Source organism: Carettochelys insculpta, chromosome 4, assembly GCF_033958435.1.
Source record: "Carettochelys insculpta isolate YL-2023 chromosome 4, ASM3395843v1, whole genome shotgun sequence".
NCBI classification, from domain to species: Eukaryota; Metazoa; Chordata; order Testudines; family Carettochelyidae; genus Carettochelys; species Carettochelys insculpta.
In genome coordinates, this window is record NC_134140.1 from 121,722,888 (window position 1) to 121,743,979 (window position 21,092).

The following is a 21,092-nucleotide window of genomic DNA, read 5'->3' on the forward strand; positions in this document are numbered from 1 at the left end:
CTTGTATAGAAGTACAGCTTGCTAAGGGATACTTTTTCAGGGAAATCTGATCATTATGTGGAACACTGAAGTCATTACAGTATAGGTCATTAACATAGTCTGAGGGGACTGTGATATGTGCCTAGTCTTCTACCAGGATGATAGGTCTGAACAGATACACACTTGCATACTGTGCAGAGGCTGGCCTTCTGCCTGTGAAAAACGTGATTATCCCCTCTGGGCAGTGCTGGGCTGAGCCTGTTGTGGCATGTAGATTTAACTCGTCACCAGGCTTGCTTGCTATCTCCCTGACAGGAAACCTAGACAGAAAATCAAATCAAAAGCACAAGTCACTTCCTTCCTAAGACCTGGGACATTAGAGGCTGAGTTCTAGACAGCAACCTGGAGGGCTCCTTCTGTTTGCTACTCCTTGAGGCAGATCAGTGGAAGGTTGCTGTGGTAACACGAGCATTAAAATTGTCCCATTTAGGCCTAGCCTACTTAGTGTGAGGCTTGCTGCAGAGGTGCATTTCTCTACAGGTAGGCAAAATAGCTCCTGGAGCTCCTAGAAGGTGAATGATTCTACTACACCCTATTCTGAGATACAGCTGACCAGACCAGTTGACTGGCATGCCGTGCCTGAGCTGCAATTCTACCTGGGCCCTGCAAAAACCACTCAGGGGAGGTGGATTTTGTTCCACTCTTTCCCAGAGTGGGAGGGATAGCTCAGTGGTTTAAGCATTGGCCTCCTAAACCCAGGATCAGGAGCTCACTCCTTGAGGGGGCTTTTGAGGGATCAAGAGCAAATAGATTTAAAAAAAAAGAAAAAAAAGGATAGTGCTTGGCCCTGCCCAAGAGGGCAGGGTACTGGACTTGATGACCTCCCTTCTCAGTTCTATGAGATGTGTATCTCCATATATTATATTATTATTATTATTGCACATCCATAAAAAGGCCAAGCAAAATATGCCCCAGAATAATGTCCTTGGGAATCTGGTATGTTACCGCTCCCGTCCTAAGAAGGGAGAATTTGCCCTTAGGAATTTTCTTCTGTCTTTACCAGTCTGATAGAGTCTTTCCCCATAAGGACTTAGTGTTGTGTAATTGCTGCTGAATCATGTTAATGTTAATTGTTGGTATAAAATTGAAGAGAACTTTGTGTGTTCATATACACAGTATTTTCTCTTATGAATTTAACTGTTTTCTAGGGTTGGCCTACAGTGGTGGCAGTTTATAAGTAGTTTATAGGTTGCCTGAATTTTATTAAATTATTTGCTACCAGAAAGGTACCTGAAGGTCAGTCTGTTTTTAAAACTGTCTGCTAAGTGTATAATGACTTCTGAAAGCAGGCCAGAAGTCTAAATTGGAGAGAGAACTGTTTATGAATGTTCCTGTGGACTATTAAACCATGCTAGCCCTTGAGACTGAGTGAGGTGAGGAATTAGCTGGATTAGAGGCAATGGGACAGCAGCCAGCAGGGTATCAGAAACCTTTTTAGGGGTGGGCAACCCTTGGCCAGACCACAGCTTGTATGGATCTGGATACTGAGGCTCAGAGCTCCCCTCCAGAGCACCTGGCTGGCAGTGGGGTTAGGGGTGCAGGCCCCTGAGGCTGGATTGCCTGCTGGAGTGTCTCCAGTCCTGTAATGTCCAGACTAACCACATAAGAATAGCAATAAAATTATGTGTGTATTATTGTTGCATCACCACAAAATATTGCTCACTGGTGTTTGCAATAGAAAATCAAACAGTCCTGTAGCACATGACTGAAGCTACAGACTAAATCAGCTACCAGTCTGGTGTTTGCATAATTCATTTCTGCATACTTTTTAAGAAAACTGCCTTAAAGACCTCAAAGACCGAGTTTGGCAGCCTCATTCTTTAACACATAGTAATGCCACCTACTGCAGTTCTTTGTTTGAGGGCATTCCAGACATTACGCCCCCAGCTATTGCAGCTAGACGTCTACAGGTTGTGATTAATCCTTAATTCTACCTGTAAGAGGTTTTATCACCTTCAAGTGAGCAATGAGGGAGCTGTGAAACCTTTGGAAGTTACTGAGAAACAGCATTTGTGCAATTGTTTTATTCTCTGTTCATTAGGCACTCTCATTTCATACTAGTTAAATTGCTTTTGCTTGTTCTAAAAACTATAGCCCAGATTCTCAGGAGGCTTGCACTGCGTAGTAGAGTGTAAGGTGGGATAGGAGCTGTCAGACAGCTGGTTACAGCTCCATGTTTCTAGTGCACAGCTGGCCCCAGCATAACATAGAGCAGCTTCTAGACTGCTGTAACCTATTCCTAGTGGCAGTGGTCCGTAGGGGACTGTACATCAGCTGAAGTATAGCATGGTCCAGCCATGTCCGTAACATAAATATTCTCAGTGCTCCATGTACCTAGAATAGTGATAAAGGTAGTGCTAGAGCAGGGGATGCCAATTCTGCACCTCCAGGTCAGGCAAATTCTATGCAGGACAGATTTGGCAGCCTTCTGTCCTCCTTGTGCTGCCATAGTCTTCCTTCCCACAAAATGTTCATGTTAGGATCTTTCATATGCCAACAGTCCTGGCTCCTAGTATAGTTTCCTAGCGATGGGTCTGAACAAAATTTCTATGATGGAACATTCCGAATGGTTGTCAGTGAGAGTACAGACCCAGTTTAGAGTCCAGACTTTACAAATGGCTTATATTTCTGTAATAGACCAACGTTAAACTCTGAATTAAACTGCTTTCAAATTCCAGATCCAGGCCTTAATTCTGCAGGTTGGGTCCATCTCATGGGTGGGTGGAACCTAAGTGCTCATCTCCCTGGAGAAGCGGTGGAATGGCTGAGGGGAATATATTCCTCTTCTTGACTGAGGAAGTTCATTGTTTGTATACTGAAAGTACAGAGTCATTGCTGAGGTTTTTTTTGGTTGATATTTTAAAAATATATTGCTGCAATCGCTTATAGCTTAACTCTGGCCTTGCTCCTTGTCTGGTGTAGGTTATCATTTTTCTGTTGATTTCAGTGGAACTATACTGATTTACCCCTTTAATTAAAAATACTGTAGGGTGATGTATGGCTATTTGAAAGTGACAGCATGAAGTCTCTTCTTTCATGCACTGAATGGTAACAGTTTGCTCTTTATTGCAGGACGAGGAAGAAGAAAATTAGCTGCCCCCTTCACTCTATGGGCCAATAGAGTTATACAAAATCTGCTTTGTAGAAAAATCAAAGACTAAATTGGTTTGGCCTGTGGTCACATGACAATGCCATTATGACTAAACAGGAAAAACTATATGAGTGAAGCTATCAGCTCTAAAATAGTTGACTGTTTACAGGTGGGCCTGGCACAATGTGTGCCTTGTAAACAGCTTTGTCAGTCTGGGATTTTGTATGATTCTCTGGGAAACAAAGCACTAAGGACTTCATCCTGCAGGCTGCTGAGTGCTATTACCTCCTGCTGATATCACGGGAAATTGAGAGTAGTTACTGCCTTTCATGCTCAACGTGCAGTTATGTTGAGAAGAAAGGTGTGTGTGTGGGGGAGGGGGGTGTTTGTGAGTATTCAGCGCCTCTGCTTTTTGATTTAAGATGCAATAGTTGTGGTCTCTTATGAATGATCTTGGAGTGCTCTTGCTTTGGGAGCAGGATGCAGCCTAAACATCTCTAAAATGCTAGAGGGAATTTCCATGGAGACCCACCATCTAGCCAAAGAAAGCTATAGCAAGAGAAACGTGTTCTATAGCAGGGGTAGGCCAGATATGGCCCACTATGCTGTTTAATCCAGCCCCAGGGCTGTCCTCTGCTTTGAAGGTGGCTCTTTGCTGCCCCTGGAGTAATACCTCTCAGCTACTATTGGCCCATGGGAGCTGAAAGATTTTCCTTGGGAAGGGGCAGTGTAGCACACTTTCTCACTCCCAGTGGCTGGTTTCTGGACAATAGGAGCTGAAAGATTTTGCTTGGGGTGAGGGAGTGCAAAGTCCTCCTTCTCCTCCTTAATTCAGAGAGCCACATGGAACAACCAGTGCCCAGGGCTGCTGGCAGCCAGGGAAGGCTGCCTCAGAGTGCTCCCAGCCAGGAGCTGCTTAGGTAATTGCCTACCAGCCACAGCCTGTTTCAGGTACTGTATCCCAACTCTTCCCTCCTCCTACACCCCTCCTCCAGTCCAGAAACCTCTGCCATACCTATATCCTGTAGCAGACCCCGCAACCCAATCACATGCCCCAGCTCACGAACCAAACCAGCTGCACCCACCTCCCCCCGGATCCATGTCACAACTCCATCCTTCACCCAAACTCCCTCTCAGACTCTACTCTCTCCTGCCCCTCAGTCTCCTGCCCCAAGCTGCCCCTTCTGCACCCAACCTCTATCTCAGACCCTGAACCTCCTCCATAAAAAAGCATGGCTCTTGACCACTTACCGAAAATCTTGGAGTGACTCCCCATAAAAATTATTGCCCAACCCTGTTCTCTAGAAACACATTACAGAGACTGGATGGGTTCGTCTGCACCCTTAACATGTTCACAGATGACAATAAGATGTGGGGAGAGGTATATACACTGTAGGATAGAGAGAGAATCCAGAGTAACCTAGACAAATTAGAGAATAAGCAAAAAGAAATGTGATGGGGCTCAAGAAGGGCAGAGTCCTGTGCTTTGTGCATTGGATTCTTCCATCCTGCTACAGGCTGGGGACCAACTAATAAAGCAGCAGTTCAGCAGAAAAGGACTTGGGGATTACAGAAGACCAGAAGACAGATATGAGTCAGCAGTGTGCCGTTCTTGTCAAGAAGATTAACAGCATATTGGGCTGCAATAGTAGCACATTGCCAGAAAATCTAGAAAAGTGATTATTCCCAGTTTGACATGAGTGAGGCCATGTTGTGTCCTGTTTTGGGCCTCCCACTGCAGAAAGGATGTGGACAAACTGAGGAGAGTTCAGTGGAGGGCAACAAAAAGGATTGGGGGGCACATGACTTATGAGGAGAGGCTGAGGGAACTGGGCTTATTTCTTCTTCAGATGAGGAGAGGGAGGCGGGATTTGATAGCAGCCTTTAACTACCCAAAAGATGGATTCCAAAGAGGATGAAGAAAAGCCATTCTCAGTAGTGACGGATGGCAGCACAACCAGAAATGTTCTCAAGTTGTGGTGGGGGAGGTCTAGGTTGGATGTTAGGGAAAACTATTTCACTGAAGCTGTGTCTCCATTACAGAGTTTTGTTGACAGACGTTGCTGTCAACAGATATTTCCCAACAGATCCTCTGTCTAAGGAACACATCCACACCTTGTACAGGCTACCCTCATCTATGCCTCCTGTTGACAGACAGAGGCCAGACTGCCCAGTCCGGTTGACAGAAAAGCAAACCAGAAGTTCTGCAGACAGGGCAGCCCAGTGAACCAGAAGCTCTCTCTGTTGACAGAGGGCCCCCCGCAGCATCTACACTATTTTTTGTCAACAGAATTTGTCCACAGAAGTGCTGTGCCTCATACAGTCAAGACAGAAGTCTGCCGGGAAAACAGCTGCTTTCTGTTGACAGACTCTTGACACAACACAGTTGTAGTGTGGACACTCCATAGTTTTGTTGACAGAAGGCCACTTCTGTTGACAAAACTCTGTAGTGTAGACCCAGCTTAAGAGAGTGGCAGGCTCTTGAATAGGTTTTCTAGGGAGGTGGCAGAGTCTCTACCCTTAGAGGTCTTTTGGTCTGAAATTGACAAAGCCCTGGCTGGCATGATTTAGTTGGGATTGGTCCTGCTTTGGGTTGGGGGTGGGACTCAATGACCTCCTGAGGTCTCTTACAGCCCTATGATTCTAGTTTTTCATTTTCATTTTCATTGAGGTGGGGCCTCTGAGTATGTGGTGAAATGGTGAGTGCTTTGACCTTCCCCTCAAATCATTTTCTAATGACCCACAGGTTTGTGAGAGGGGAAAAATTTCACTGGTTTCAAAACCAAAGAAGTCTGAAAATGCTACAGCAATGATTTGTGCACTCTTCTGAATGTTCCACTGTATAAGAAACATCAGACCATCTCAAATTGAAGTTACAAAAGTATCACCACTTCACACCAGGGTGGCTGTTCTCAAATGTTTTAGTTTCCTGCCCAGTATAGATCTGTTTTGTAACTGCAGAAGGACACTGTGCTGTGTGGCTGACACTACGGAACTATCAAATCTATTGTCTTTTAACAGGAGTAAAGTTTAAAAAAAGTTCTCCCTGCTGGACTGGCCAGCAGACACCATAGTTAAAGGAGTCACGGCACCCATACCCATCCTACCTTCCACAGCCACCAAGTTTACTGGTCCCACCCATAGCTGATCTCTGCTAGCTCACGTATGGGTCACACTGCAGTTTGTAGTTTGTCATAAAGGGCAGACACACAGGAATGCTGTCAAGAAAGTGTTTCCTGGTCACACTCTTATGACTAGGGTTATGGTTCCAAAGGTTAAGAGTCTTATAACAACAGTCACTGACTTCAGTGGTTAATAGTATGTGCATGAGCCTGTTACCCACAGAGCTGAGATTTTCAGTCCTCAGGCTAACCCTTGATATTTTGAGCTTTTGGGTATGTCTAGGCTACCTGCTGGATCAACAGGGGCCAATTTATTGCTAAATGTGATAAATTGATTCCAGTGCTCCAACAAAATGAGAAGTTTAGCCAAAGTCAAAGGCAGAGTATCTGCCATCAACCCACTGCAGTGAAGACACCATAGTAAGTTGATGTCTGAGTGTCGACTTCAGCTACATTATTCGTGTAGCTGAAGTTGCAAGGCTTAGGTCCATGGCCCACAATAGAGTAAATTAGGTCTCAATAAAGAAGCTCCTTTGTGTTTTCCTATGCTCCTCCTTATGTGCAGTACTAGAAGAATCCAAATGCTGGTTGTAAAGCACTTAAAGCCGAGATGGTACCTCAGTGCATACTTTTGTCTGTTGTGAGCTCTCCATTCCCATTTTTCTTTCAGAAGCTCTTTTCTCTTTCTACAGACCAGGTAGGAGGCACCACAACACTCCTGGTTTATGGATGAAATTTATGAGGAGCAGCCCTGAAGTTTATAGAAGCCTGCACTGTATGGGCACTGCTAATGTAAGCGATTGAGGGGAACTTTCCTAACTTCTACACTATAGTGGTGAAATGGGCCAGCAAAAGGATTTGAGTTCCTGTTCCCACTTCCTTTGCCCAAGTTAGACTGGGGGGCCCAAATGTGTCCAGTTTTGGGCCCCCCAGTATAAAAAGGATGTGGATTTGCTAGAGCAGGTTCAGTGAAGGGCAACAAAAATGATTAAGGGTCTGGAGCACAAGACCTATGAGGATAGGCTGAGGGATTTGGGCTTGTTTAGTTTACAGAAGAGAAGACTTAGAGGTGATTTAATAGCAGCCTTCAACTTCCTGAAGGGGAGCTCTAAAGAGGAGGGTGAGAAATTGTTCTCAGTTGTGTCTGATGGCAGAACAAGGAGTAATGGTCAGAAGTTGAAGAGGGAAAGGTGTAGGTTAGATATTAGGAAAAACTTCTTCACCAGGTGGGTGGTGAAGCATTGGAATGCGTTGCCTAGAGAGGTGATGGATTCTCCATCCCTTGAGGTTTTTAAGTCCCTGCTGGACAAGGTCCTGGCTGGGATGACTTACACGGGGTGGATCCTGCTTGAAGCAGGGGGCTGGAGTAGATGACCCCCTGGGGTCCCTTCCAGACCTATGACTCTGTGATTCTGTGAAAGGCTTCACTGAACCTGAGGACTCCCCTTCTTTCCCTGTGGCAGAGTACTTGCAACCCCAGAAAGGCTGGATCCAGGATTCCTGGGGCTGGACCCCTAACCTTAGTGTGGTTGCCTCAGGTGTCCCCACTCCATGGGCTTCTCGTCACATTAAATATTTCCCTGACCCACTGATGATTACATATAATTCAAAGCAAATACAAGTTATTAAACAACAATCAATTTTAAAAAGAGACTTAGGAAAATGGGAAAAAGTTAATGGAAAATACATCACTCAGCTATATGGCATTGAGAGCTTTACAAACAATGTCTTTGGAAAGTCAGGGCAGGTAAATCTGTTCCTTGCAGATCCCAGGCCGTAGCTGTGCTGCAGGGTTGCTGCAGGTCAAACACTTGCTTTGGGTGGCAGGACCCTTCTCCACAGTGTTTGCCCCACCCCATCCGTCCTGCAAGGCCTCTTGGTTGGTGAGTCCCCCTTCTTTCCCTTGCTGCTCACCACACCCAGCTTCAGCATTCTCCAGCTCCTGGGCTGCTTCTCTGCCCCCTCTGGCTCTGTGGCTGCAGCTCTGTTCCTAGCATGGTTCTGCACTCTCTCTCAGTGTCTTTGCTCTGTCTCTAGGTCTGTGGCTGCAGTTCTCCCAGTAGGATTAATCTGCTGCTGGGCTGTCTCTCTGGGTCTTTTTGGCTGGCATGACTCTCTCCCAGCTCATCTTAGGTACATCTCCTGAGCTTGATCCCACCCAATTTAACCCAGGAAATTTAGCTGACACAGAGGATGGGATTCCCTCCAGCTCCTTACTCCCTCAGTGACCTGCCCTCCCTGGCAATCAGGCTGACATTGAGGGCTGGCCTCTTCCCATTGTTCCTGGCGGCTGTCAGTCTCAGGATCCTGCTTTCTCAAAGACCCTTACCCCTTTCTTTTGATACTGGGAGCTAACCAACCAAACTCCCTGCCCCCCCACTGAGTTTTAGTAAGGGGCCAACAGTCCGCTTTACATGGAAGTAGTTAGATGCACAAGCTGAGCCTACACTTGCATTCCTCTTCAAAGGAGGCATGCAAATGAAGGAATTTGAAAATGCAAATGAGACCCTTATTTACATATCTTGTGCCTCATTTGCATATTCTTTCAAAAGAAATGCTTTTGAAAGACAAAAAGTACTGTAGATGTGGCTCTTCTGAAAATAAGCCCCATCTTCAAAAGAACTCTTCTTCTTGAAACAAAATAGAAAGAAGGGTTCTTTCAAAGATGGGGTTTACTTTTCAAAGAGCCATGTCTAACACTGCTCTTTCTCTTTTGAAAGGAGAATATGCAAATGAGGCACCTAATATGTAAATCAGTGCCTTTTTGAATTTTTGATTTCCCTCATTAACATGCTTCTTTTGAAAGAGGAATGCAAGTGTAGACACAGCTACAAGGTTTAAAACTGTCCAGTTTTTTCTGAAACCCTTCTGGAGCATGATGGATAGCTTGATCCTGCTGGAAGCTTTTTCTGATAGCTTGTTTATCCTGTTTAATCATTTCAAGAAAGAATAGAGGGGAGAGCCTTCTCTTGGATTGTAGCACAAATTTTGATCTTTCTTTGTCGTCTCTGAAATACAGCAACTTCCAATTTTAACACTCTTCGCTGATAGGCAAGCCTACATTATATCAGACTGGCCTACGATCAGTCGTGTCTAAAGAAATATGACTACATAATCAGCTGCTCATGAGATAGCTGGAGAATGTCTCTTCCATTCAATGGTTTCTCTTCATGTGGGATTGATTAATTTTCAACTTCTTTCCCTTAACTTGTTTTTAGCTGACATGTTAATGTTTTTCATTGCTATCAATTTAAACTTGATTCCTCTGACCAAATTTATCCCTGATATAACTGCACTGAATTCAGTAGTTAGACCAGAGATATATTACATCAAGACAGCTGCTCAGGCAGCTCCAAACATACAGCAAGTATTATTCATGACCTTCTAAAAAGATGCTGATTTAGTGCAATGTTCAGTCCTGTGTGGTACTGGTGTGTAGTTCTGAGTGTCTCTTGTAATCAAATGGATCAAATCGCAAGGTTTCCATTGAGTTCTTATTCAGGCAGACTCCTGTTAATGGCAATAGAAGGAGTTTGATTAAGTAAGCCCTTCAGAGTTCAGCCCATACTAATGTCATACTTTGCCTGAAACATTACCAAAGTGTGTATCAGTGGGACTCATACAGCCACCTCAGGGTAGGAAAGGCTATCTAAATAGACCATTAGTGAGCAATGAGATGGTCTATCTATAACAGTGTAGGGAAGGAACACCTTGGGCCCCAGACATTAAAATCAACTCCATGTCTTATAAAAATTAGTAAGGGTTATTAATGTGTATAGAAAAAAAGCCTCTTGATTTTTAAAACCTAATCTGAAAGAGCCCTGTGCAGTAAGTAAGATGGAGCTGGTTGTGTAGGTCCTGCTGGGATTAGAACCAGGGGTTCTGTAGAGCATACATATACGTGAGGCTGAGACCTGAAGTTGTTCCCTGCCAGTGTAATATTTGAAAGCATCCTACATGGAGATGTAGGACACAGAAATGCTGAAGTGTCGTGGTTCATAGCCATTCTGGGTTTTTTATGTTTTGTGGCTGAAACAGCAAACTAATTTGTTTTTCCTCTTGGGACTGACCCACAGCTTCAAGCCCATGTATAAGGAAGTTACAGCTCTTCTTGAAATTAAAAGTAACAAGAATGTTATTTACTTAGCAATCAACTTTAGGTGCAAGTGAAGCAGATCATAATTCAACATGGTCTTGTAGTCACTGTCTGGAGAAGAGTAGCAGCAAAAAATGGACACTTATTCCATGAAACTTTGATTTCTTAAATACTGTAAATCAGTGGTCACCAACTAGTAGAATGGGATGTCCAGGTAGATCTTGGAGCCTCTGACTGGTCATCCTGACTGGTTTGGAGGCTATCAAGTGTCTCTTCCACTACTCCTGTAACCCATCTCCACAGAGTGGGGACATGACAAGGATCAAGATGGAGGAGCTCACTGGCAGCTGTTCCTATGTCCGAACACGTTCAGCACACTTAAAGTGGCAATGCGAATCTCTCTCTCTCTCTCACCCACTGTGTGTGACTGTCACTCACACAAACATACTCTGTGTTTGTCACTTTCCTACCCAATGCATACTACTTCTTGCTGTTACTACTTTTAGTCTTTCCAAGTGTGTTATTTTAGGTTGGCTGGTTCGTACATTTTATAACTTTTATTTCTCTTGTACTTAAATTTTAATTCTTTGAGTAGTAAGATCTCAAATGCCTAACCTGTGAATAATTATTTAAATGGTAATTTTATGTAGCTTGTTGGTTTCTATTGGTGGTGCACATCAGCCTCAATACTGGTGCACAGAACAAAATTCAGTCGCTCTAATTTTTTCCATCTAAGTGCAGAAAGCTGGCCAGGAGTCTCCTGGAACTGGGCTTGATCTCCAGGCAGCTTCTGTAGCCAGATCAGTAGACTGGTCACTAGTAGTCCAGCAGCATAAAGGGGCTCAGTCAGACTGTTCCCTGTCCTCATCCTGTGCCACTCTTGGAAGTGGCTGGCATATCCCTGTGGCCCTTAGGGGATAATAGGAGGGGGTCTCCGTGCTGCTTTTGCCTGCAGACACCACCCCCGGCAACTTCCATTCTCCAGAAAGAGGGAACTGTGGCCACTGGGAGGTGAGGGACATCTGCTTTTGAAAGTGGTGTAGGGCCAGGGTGGGGGTGAGCCTGCTGTAGCCCTACTATGCCACCACCTGATGTAAGTGGTGTCAATCAGAGTCTGCATCCCAAAATCCTGTCCCCCACTGCCTCAGCCCCAGCCCAGAGACCTGCCCATGCTCCAAACCTCTTGTGCACCTGAGATTCGGGTCTATCCAAGACCAGAGTTTGCACTTCATTCCCCTGCCCCAACCTGGTCAAAGTGAGGATGGGGAAGGAAGGGAGGATGGAGTGAGCAGCGTAGGGCCTTAGAAAGGTGAAGCCTCAGAACAGGGGAGGAAAAGGGGGCGGAGCAAGGGTATTTGGGTTTGAGGTAGATCCTGGATTGCACTTGCATTCAATGAGTGATCCTGTGCTTTAAAAGGTTGGAGACCACTGCTGTAGATGGAAAATGCAGATCCAGATGAGACTGATTCCTTATGATGCCTTTGTTCCTTCAGTATGAATGAGTCCTTCTGTGAACTCAGGACGTTCTCTGACGTACTTCTGCTTTCACTCTTTATTGTCATTGTTTATTAATTTGTATTACTGTATCACCTAGATGCCCCATCTAAGGCCAGGACCCTAGTGTGTTAGATAGAGAAGAGAGGAGTGGGGCATTTTAGGTGCTCCTGTTGAAGCTCTTTCTGGGTGGAAGAAGTAGCTACATGGTGTCTTCCTGGAGATTTAAGGGAGGCAATAGATGGAGCCCAGCACAGAAAGAGGTGACAGGCCATTGGACCTAAAACACTGAAATATGTAGTAAGTGGGTGATCCGTGGTGGCCAAGGGGTGCTATGGAGGAGGAGGTTTGGGCCAAGTGCTACCAACAGTAACAGCAGCTGTTTGAGAACCTTTCTGAACTTGGGGTGTGTCTAGGCATATTAAAGAACCTGGGACTCATCCCAATTGCAGGTGGATTCTGGGTTTGATGCGAGGTGTTTACACAACATTAGTGCCAACCTATGTAAACGAAATCAATAGAACAGGTTAGTCCAGACCCTTGCTCACTGAAACCACTGGATTTTGTGGAGCTTTGGCTGTGACGTTCAAGCCCTCATTGTTTCCATGCTTCCCAAAGCAAAGGCTGAACTTTATCCTGGCATGTGTTTAGCTGAGCAATTGTTCTGAAAGTTTCGCTCTGCTAATAGTTTCACTCCCACCTACCTCCTTTCCTCACATACCTGAAAAAATCAAGAGAATAAACTGCTGTTCTTGGTGTTGTGTTTAATCATTAAGTCAAACCCGTTCTGGGAAAGATAGGGGAGAAAGGCTTAATTATGAGCAACACAATCAGGAAAATCATGGGAACTGCTAGGAAAGAATCAGTGGGGCGGTAACAGTTGCTTGTCAGTTGTGTGTCAGTAGTTGGGGTCTTTTTGGTGTCTATTCAGGACCGGACTTAAGGACAAAAGTCCATTGGGCAGGTGGATAATGTTTACCCAGGGACCTTTGTGTTGCGAGCTGCAGAACTGGAGTGAGTGGAACAGCAAAAGGAAAATGAGTTTGTGTAACCTGCAGAAGAAACTGGGTCCAGTAAAAGTGTCACCCCTCTAGCTACAATCTGGGAGAGATGGTAGATTTTGTTTTGTTTTACTGGAAACAGCAAAACCACAATGAAGTCAGATTGAAAACACAGACTAAAGCAAGCTTTCTGTACAGAGAAACAGCAGTCATTTAAATTCTCTCCATGCCTTACTCCTTCCCCCGCAGCCAAGATCTTGATAGAGTTCTTCATTTGTTTGTATTGTCTCAGCTTTGATTAATTATCTGATTTTTTTAAATCCCCCTTTTAAAATATTTCCTTTTTCTCTGCCCTTCTTTGATTCAACATTCCTTGTCTTCTCTCCTTCCCACCCTTCTACCAACCCTCATTTTAAGTTTTCCCTCACCTCTCTTTCTCTACTACTCCCTCTCCCTGCTCCATTCCCCTCAACCTTGGTCGTCTTTGCCAAAGTTTCTTAAACGTTTTGAGACCAAGGAAAAACAAACAATAATATCTTTTATGTGGAATACTATGAAAATTTTCTTCAAAAATTGTTGTCAGGCCATAAATAAATAAATAAAAAAGCAACATTCACAGGGTAAAAAAAAAGGTAATTTAAAAAGGTATCATAGCAGTGAAGAAGTAACATTGTATCTGATTTTAATAATAGTGTGTATTGTTCTAAGTGCTCACAACACACCAGCGTTCCACGGAACGTAGTTTAAGAAACACTGTTTTTGGTTGTTCATTTCATCCATATTAATGCTCTTCACTCCTGTTTCCCCAGCTGCATATTTGCAACTCCTACCAGATTTCTCTTCATTTCTGCCTCATCTTTCTGTCCATGCAGATTTGTGGTCTGTACAGTTGCCCCACCTACCCCAGCCTCACTTCAGCTCTGTTCACATCCATGCAACCTATTCACCCTTTCCGCCTCTCTCCCTTCCCACTGGTCATCTTTCCCCACTGTGTCTTTCTGCCCCACCTGCCTTCATTCAGAGAAACAGAAGCTAATAGTTTGCTCGTATTACAAAGAACAGTAAGTTATTACTTAGAGTTTGAAGAGAACTTGGGGATCATTTAATGAGATTTTTTTTATCAACATCAGTTGTCACTAGTAAGCCGTAATCTCTATTGCCATTTTATATCAGGCTCTCCCAACAGTTATGGGATTGGGAATCCACTTTTTAAAATAGAAAGAAAACAAAAGAGAGGAAAGATGATCTTCTGACCAAGACCCTGGACTCAGAAGATGTGCATGCTCTGCCACAGACTGCCCCTGTGATTTTGAGCAAACTCTCTTTAATCTCTTTGCTTAAATTCCAACTTTAAAATGGAGGTGCTAGGTCTTTTCTCCCACCTTTTAGCTCTTTCTGAAAGAGAATGCAGGAAAATCAATGCCACTACCAATTTTAGTTACTTCTCTAGTGACCTGCTTGGCAGAGATACTTTGAAATATGAAGACTTCTACACCCATATTCTCTGGATTAATGTTAGAAGGAGTGAAAATTGAAAACATTAGGGGGCAATCTTAAATGTGGATGAGTGATGTACATCAATATGTAATCATGAAGCTTCCAAATATTCTAAACATGGGTGCATTTGTGATCATGTTTTTAAAGGTCTAGATTGTTTCTGGTGTTAGCTGGACTCCACTATTTTGCAACACTGTTTTGTTTGTGATTTTTACAGAAATTTTACAGAAATGATAGAGAGCCTCTATCATTGTCATAGTTTAACACGGGCTTGAGTTTAGTTAATTGTAGTATGCCATGTACACTTGATCATATCGCAGTTCATTACTTTCAAAATCAGAATCAGCCAGTCAGTTCATTTGAAGGAAATACTTCTTTTGGCAGAGTCAGCATAATAGAGATGGATAGGTGGCTAGTGGTAGAAAGAGCCCAGGCCTCAACCCTGCAAAATTTTATGCATGTGTCTTGTTTTAGCTAGGAGCATAATTGCATTCTTTTCAAATTGAGAACTCCAAGTTTGGAAAGAGTGCACTGCAGTAAGGTCCTTCTCAAAGGATATCACAAAGCCAGACAGAAAGGAATGGCTATTAGATTCATTTAAATAGGTTAAGGAATGGGTTATTGGCTTGTACCATATACATAAATCTTTCCCAGGTTTGTTAATTCTTTAATATTTTTTCAGCTGACGTAAACTGCAGTTCTACAGTAAAAAAATAACATAGCAACTTTCACCCTGAAGGATAATAAGGGATACTTTACTGATTCACTTACAAATTAGATAGTACACATGCTGTAGGATTCACTTTATTTAGGCCAGGTCTACACTAGGCAAAGAAAGTTGACTACATATATGCAGTTCTAGCTATGGCATTTGCATAGCTAGAATTGATGTATCTGTGCTCAGCTCACTTGGCTGTCCTACTGAAGAAGGCTTACAAAAGAGTTTTTCACGTCGACCTTCCTTAGTCCTCGCATCTCGCAAGATGTACAGGAGTTGACTGAGACCCCTGAGAGGTCAATTTCACCTGTCCCTACCAGACCCTATCTGTGCGGGTCAGTCTTCTGGGCTAGTGTAGACATAGCCTTAGTGCTCTAACCCCCACCCCTGAGCTGGGGGAAAGTGTGGCAACTGTTTAACAATACAGAGTAACAGTTTACAGAAAAACTCCTTCCTCTAAAAGAGAAGAGGGAATTGAATTTTTAGTTAGGCAGGATGAAGTTGCCAACACAGTGATGGAATTTGGCCAGAGGGTGGCAAAACACCTCCACCCACCTGAAAAGTGCAAAGGGGCTTTTAACCACTATCTATGGTCATGACCTTGTTTTGTATCTCCTTCAGTCACATGTTGCCCTCATACTGCCATGCAGGAGCATTTTTTCTGTACTGACTCAGAGGGCCACCTACTGAACCTCCAGTGCCACTTCCTGTGGATACTTTGTATTTGCTTTGCAGGTCACCTCACCTCAGAGCACTGACCTGGCACAACCCTATTTAGTTATTGGCAAGGGGAAGAGATGACTGCCTGAATTAGGATGGCTGTGACAGCCAATTTTAAGGAATATTTACATGCAACAAAGGATTTTCCCTATCTTCATTAGTGTGGTGTTGTTAAAGTGGAAAAATACAATATTGTCTTCCACCAGCTTCTACACATAACCTTAATGCACTTTTTCAGTTGTTCTGCTTGGTGGTGGTGGGCGGGGGATCAAAATTCTAACCAAAGACCTTAAAAGAAGAATTTTAATTTATTCCAAAATTGAAGAGTCAAATTTCTTCGTCTGTTCCTGTGGAAATTTGAGATAGCAGCTGTCTGATTGCAACAAACCAACCAAACAGGCGCTTCTGCTTGAGTAATTCATATGCCACATAAAAACAGTCTGATAGCTACAAAGACCCACAACTAGCTGGAAAGATGCTATTTTATTGCCTTAATATTAAAGGGCAATCACTGAAAATCCAAGTAAAATTAGCGGCATCTCTCCTTTTTCATACATTTTTACTTTTAAGCAACTGTTAGCCAATGTTCATTGAAAGAAGGCTTTCAACTCAAAATCGGAGAATTCTCACCAGAAAATTGATTGTGAGTGTTAGGCTTGTCTAGGCAGGGAACGGAAACTCCATGTGATTGCCTATTGAAAACTTGCTAACACCTTTCAAATGTTGAATATTTGCAGCAAACTGCTCACAAATGTTCAATGGGCATATTATGTGGGACCCATATTTAATGCCTACTGGGGTTAGTAAAAACTTTGTGTTGGGACAACTTGGTTGCACTCCTCACTCTACCATTGGACTGGAAGAAGAACTTAGAAAGATTAGGTGACTCCTGTGTGCTAATTGAAGCAGTTTGAATGATCTCTCCAGTCCTGAGCTGAGCTGTGGAAGAAGACTTCAGGACCTGATCTTGTTTGCACACCATCACAGCCTAGGTGCTTATCATGATGGGATTGCTTGCCCCAAAATAATCACTTTTGGCTGGCACTGGATCCCCTGGCTGCTGGTTACCAAAGGTCTGTTATTCATGTTGTGTGAATCCAGGGCAGCAGAGCTGTATCTGGCATGCCCTAATTAAGAGATCCTCACCCTCAACTAACAGCACTTGCTAGGCAGGGGACATGGGTTCCAAAGCCCAGTGAGTTGAGAGAGAGTGGGGACATGTTCTTGCAGGTGTGGACTCTGCTTAGGAGCCCCAGGGGGCATTTGATCCTGCCTATCTCCTCAATGTTTAATAATAAAGCTGACTGAGACTCAGTCAAGAGTCTTGTTATGTGCTGTAGAGCTGAAATCATTGATCACTAGGTGTAAGTATTAGATGTGTAGTGAAATGGTGTCTCTGGTGTAAGAAATGGCCTAGTGCAGGCATGGCCAACCTGTGGCTCTTTGCTCAGTGAAATGCAGCCCTTGTCTTGTTTTCCATGGCTATGAATTTGGTAATTACATGCCACTGCATTATAACTGTACTTGTAGAGTAAGTTTAGGGTGCTCTTATGGCAAATGAATTAGCCTGAGATGGAGGAGATTAGGTCCAGTACCTGGTTTACCACAGACTTCCTGTGTGACCTTGAGCATGATGCTTTCTCCACTTATAAGGAATAAGGATAATAGCATTCCTTGGCCTCTTGTTGGCTTATGTTATAACCTCTTTTGGGCAGGGATTGTGTCTTATGTTTGTGCACTGGCCAACACAGTGGACAGCTGATCTTGGCTGGGACTACTAGGTGCAACTGTAATACAAATAAGTAGTAAAAATTGTGAAAAAAATACTTTATCAGGAAAAACATACAGGCAGGATTGAGAGTTTACTTTGTTCCCAGAAGTGGAGGAAGAGGGATGAGGCAGAGAATAGAAATAGAAAGAGAGAGCCCCAGCAAGGATGTGGTAGAACGATCTGACCAAAACAAACTGTGTCAAACATGTGGTAGATATGGCAGTTTCTACATTGGTAAAGGGAGATGGATGCCACTATGGACAGTGACAAAGAATCATTACATGTTTTTGTTAGGGATCTATATATGTCCTTCTTTGTAAGTTTTTAAACATGATTTTCTCTTCCAGTAAATTACAGCTTACTTTGTTTTGGTTTTTTTGAACAAGTCTGTGACCCATGTTTTCATAGAGTCTGGCATTCTTGTTCTCAGCTGTGACTAAACACTGAACATACAGAAGTTTGAACAACAGAGTGACTGAGTTGCTGGTATAAAAACAAACGTATAGATTTTGGATTCAAACTACATACCCACAAACAACTATGTATCAGATGCCATGTGGAGTTTTTTTTGAATAACCTAGCTGGAAGAACATATCACTGACATAATATTTCCTATCCTTTGTTGGTTTAAAGTATACACTTATGTTCAGAGAGGAAATTAGAAGGCCCTCAAACCTCAAAGAAAATCATAATCGGATTTATTTAGAAGAAAAGAGAAACAATTATGTATGTCACAGTTTGCACGATATCAGCTAATGAAAACAACACATGAGGCTGATTAAATACCGATTAAAATCAGTGGAAAACATTCCAGTGTCTTGAATGACCACTGGATCATCCAGTCTGAGGTTTAACAATGTAGACAGAGGAAGTTAATGGGAAGGGGGTGGGAAATGGGGAGGGTGCGGAGGAGCATACACTATTGGAGTACTCATGGAAGGAACAATAAATTCACCCCATATTTTCTAATACAGCTTTAACTTTTCTATGTGAACGGTAATAGTGATTGTCAGATGCTTATTCAGCATCTCTGGGTTGATCCTTATTTTTTCAGTGTCATGTTACTTTGCTGGTGAAAAGCCACCTATCTGAAACACAAATAAATGATGCTGTATATGACATAACATTATATGCAGTTTTTAATGAGATTATATGACCTACTTATGGAATGAGGTAGTCTCAAATATTTATAGTTCAGACATAAAAATCATGCAGACCTACTATGGCCCATGTCGTTTTCACAAGGGTCAGTTTAGCAAGAACAAGCAAAAAATGCTGTAGTGCCCCCTGTATAAAGATTTGTAGGAAGTGCAAATTCTGCAGTTGCATGAACTATGTGTATCACAGGTAGTCCAAGGAATCCTAAAAAGCATGTAGATGCAACTGAGGCTTATTTGTAGGATTTTATTGCTGGGAATCAAATGCAGCACACTTTCTAACCATTTTTCATGAAAGTCACCAGTGCAAGCAAATACTGAGCTTGACTTGCTGCTCCATTTAATTGACGTCAGTGAAATTACCCTGGCAGAATACCACTGTGACAAAATGGAAATTAGACCAATTACCTGTGTGCGTTGCTTTCTCATTAAATCTCTATATATGAAAATTGGCCATAGGACTTCTGACAAATTGCCCTCCTGTCTGAAACTCTGGACAACCTTGTTGGCTGGGTCCTACCAATATTGTGCTTTTTTGACCAAGCAGGACCAAACTATGTACCAGGAGGGAACAAGCTCTGTGAGGTGTTGAGCATCTTTAACTCTCCTTAATTCAAGTGACGTTAGAGGTGCTTAGTACCTGGCAGAAGGCATTCCGGATCTTACAGAATCAGGCCATTACCTGGTAGCACATTCTTGGTATATCCCCAAGTACCCTGGGGGTGAATTCTTAAAGTTAGTCGTGAATGTCCTACAAATAACTGGCTTGGGGTGGAGTTGGGCAAAATAGGAGAATTGAGAAAATCCAGTTATAATTTTTTGAAAATTAAAAATGTTTGACTTTTTTTAACCTGACAGGCTGCGTCTACACTACAGTTCTGTTTTGAAAGAACATTTTTCAAAAAAGAACATCGAAAGCTGGCCTTTCGAAATGGAGCATCCACACACACCAGCGGGGACCAAAGTTTCGGTCCATTCTTTTGAAAGACCTCAAGCACAATTTCGAAAGAGAGCGTCTACACATACCAGGGCGCTCTTTCAAAAGAACAGAGTCAGGAAGCGCCATGGGCAGGGTCGCAAGGCGGATGAGCCCTTCCATGGCTGCTGCTCACTCTCCCCTTAAAGGGCCCCCCCATGTGCCTCCGCCTGCAAACGCAGAGGGCCAGCAACCCTGTCCCCAGACAGAGAAGAGAGAGACATCGGAGGAGGCATCCCAGGCCCCCATGGACCCTGAGTAGCACCCCACTCTATCGCAGCCATGGCCAGCGCACTGGCTGCACTCCTGGCTGCTGTGCTGCAGCAGCTATGGGTGGCCACCACCACAGCCACCCTCCTGGACGTCATCCTTAGGGCACAATGTCCCCAGCCATTCCCCCATGTTATCCGCCACCTGTGGAGGTTCCCCACAAGCAGCGACTGGTGGGAGCAGCTGGTGCTGGAGGACCAGGGCGACGACCGGTGGCCACAGAACTTCGGAATGACTGAGAGGACATTCCTGGAGCTGTGCCACTGGCTCGCCCAGTCGTCCAGCACCGGGACACATACCTGAGGCCAGTGCTACCCCTGCACAAAAGAGTAGCCATCACCCTATGGAAGCTAGCCACCCCGGATAGTTATCGATCCGTCGGCCACCAGTTCGGGGTGGGCAAACCCACTGTTGGGGCCATCTTCATCTAGGTAAGCTGTGCTCAGCTCACACCTAGACTGTATGTGGGGGGCAACCTGGTGACAGGCACCGTCAGGAGAAGGGCGGGCACCCCAGGGACAGGGGCGGGGATGGGGATGGGCCAGCAAGCCGCACCGCACCCCACGCTCACGAGCGCACCCCCCATTCCCTGCAGGTCACCCGGATGGTCAACGGGGTGCTCCTGAGGCAGCTGGGTCACGTCGGGGACATGGACGATGCCATCCAGGGATTCCAGGAGCTGGGCTTCCCCAGCTGGTTTGGGGCCCTGGATGGTACCCACATCGCCATCCAGGCCCCGGAGCACAGCCGTGGAGCCTATGTGAATCGCAAGGGCTACCACTCAGTGGTCCTGCAGGCCCTGGTCAATGCCAGTGGCCGATTCCAGGACATTTGTGTGGGCTGGTCCAGCCACGCACACGATGCTAGGGTCTTCAGGAACTCAGGGCTGGGATGTCGTATGGCCGAGGGGACCTTCATCCCCCAGTGGGAGCTCCCCATCAAGGACACTACAATGCCACCCTGCATCGCGGTGGAGACGGCCTACACCCTGCAGGCCTGGCTGATGCAGCCACGCACCAGGCACACCCAGCCCAGACAGGACCTTTTTAATGAGCGGCTGAACCACGCCCGGAACACCGTGGAGCGGGTGTTCAGCCGCCTCAGGGGCAGTTTAGATGCCTCTACACCAGGCTGGAGGTG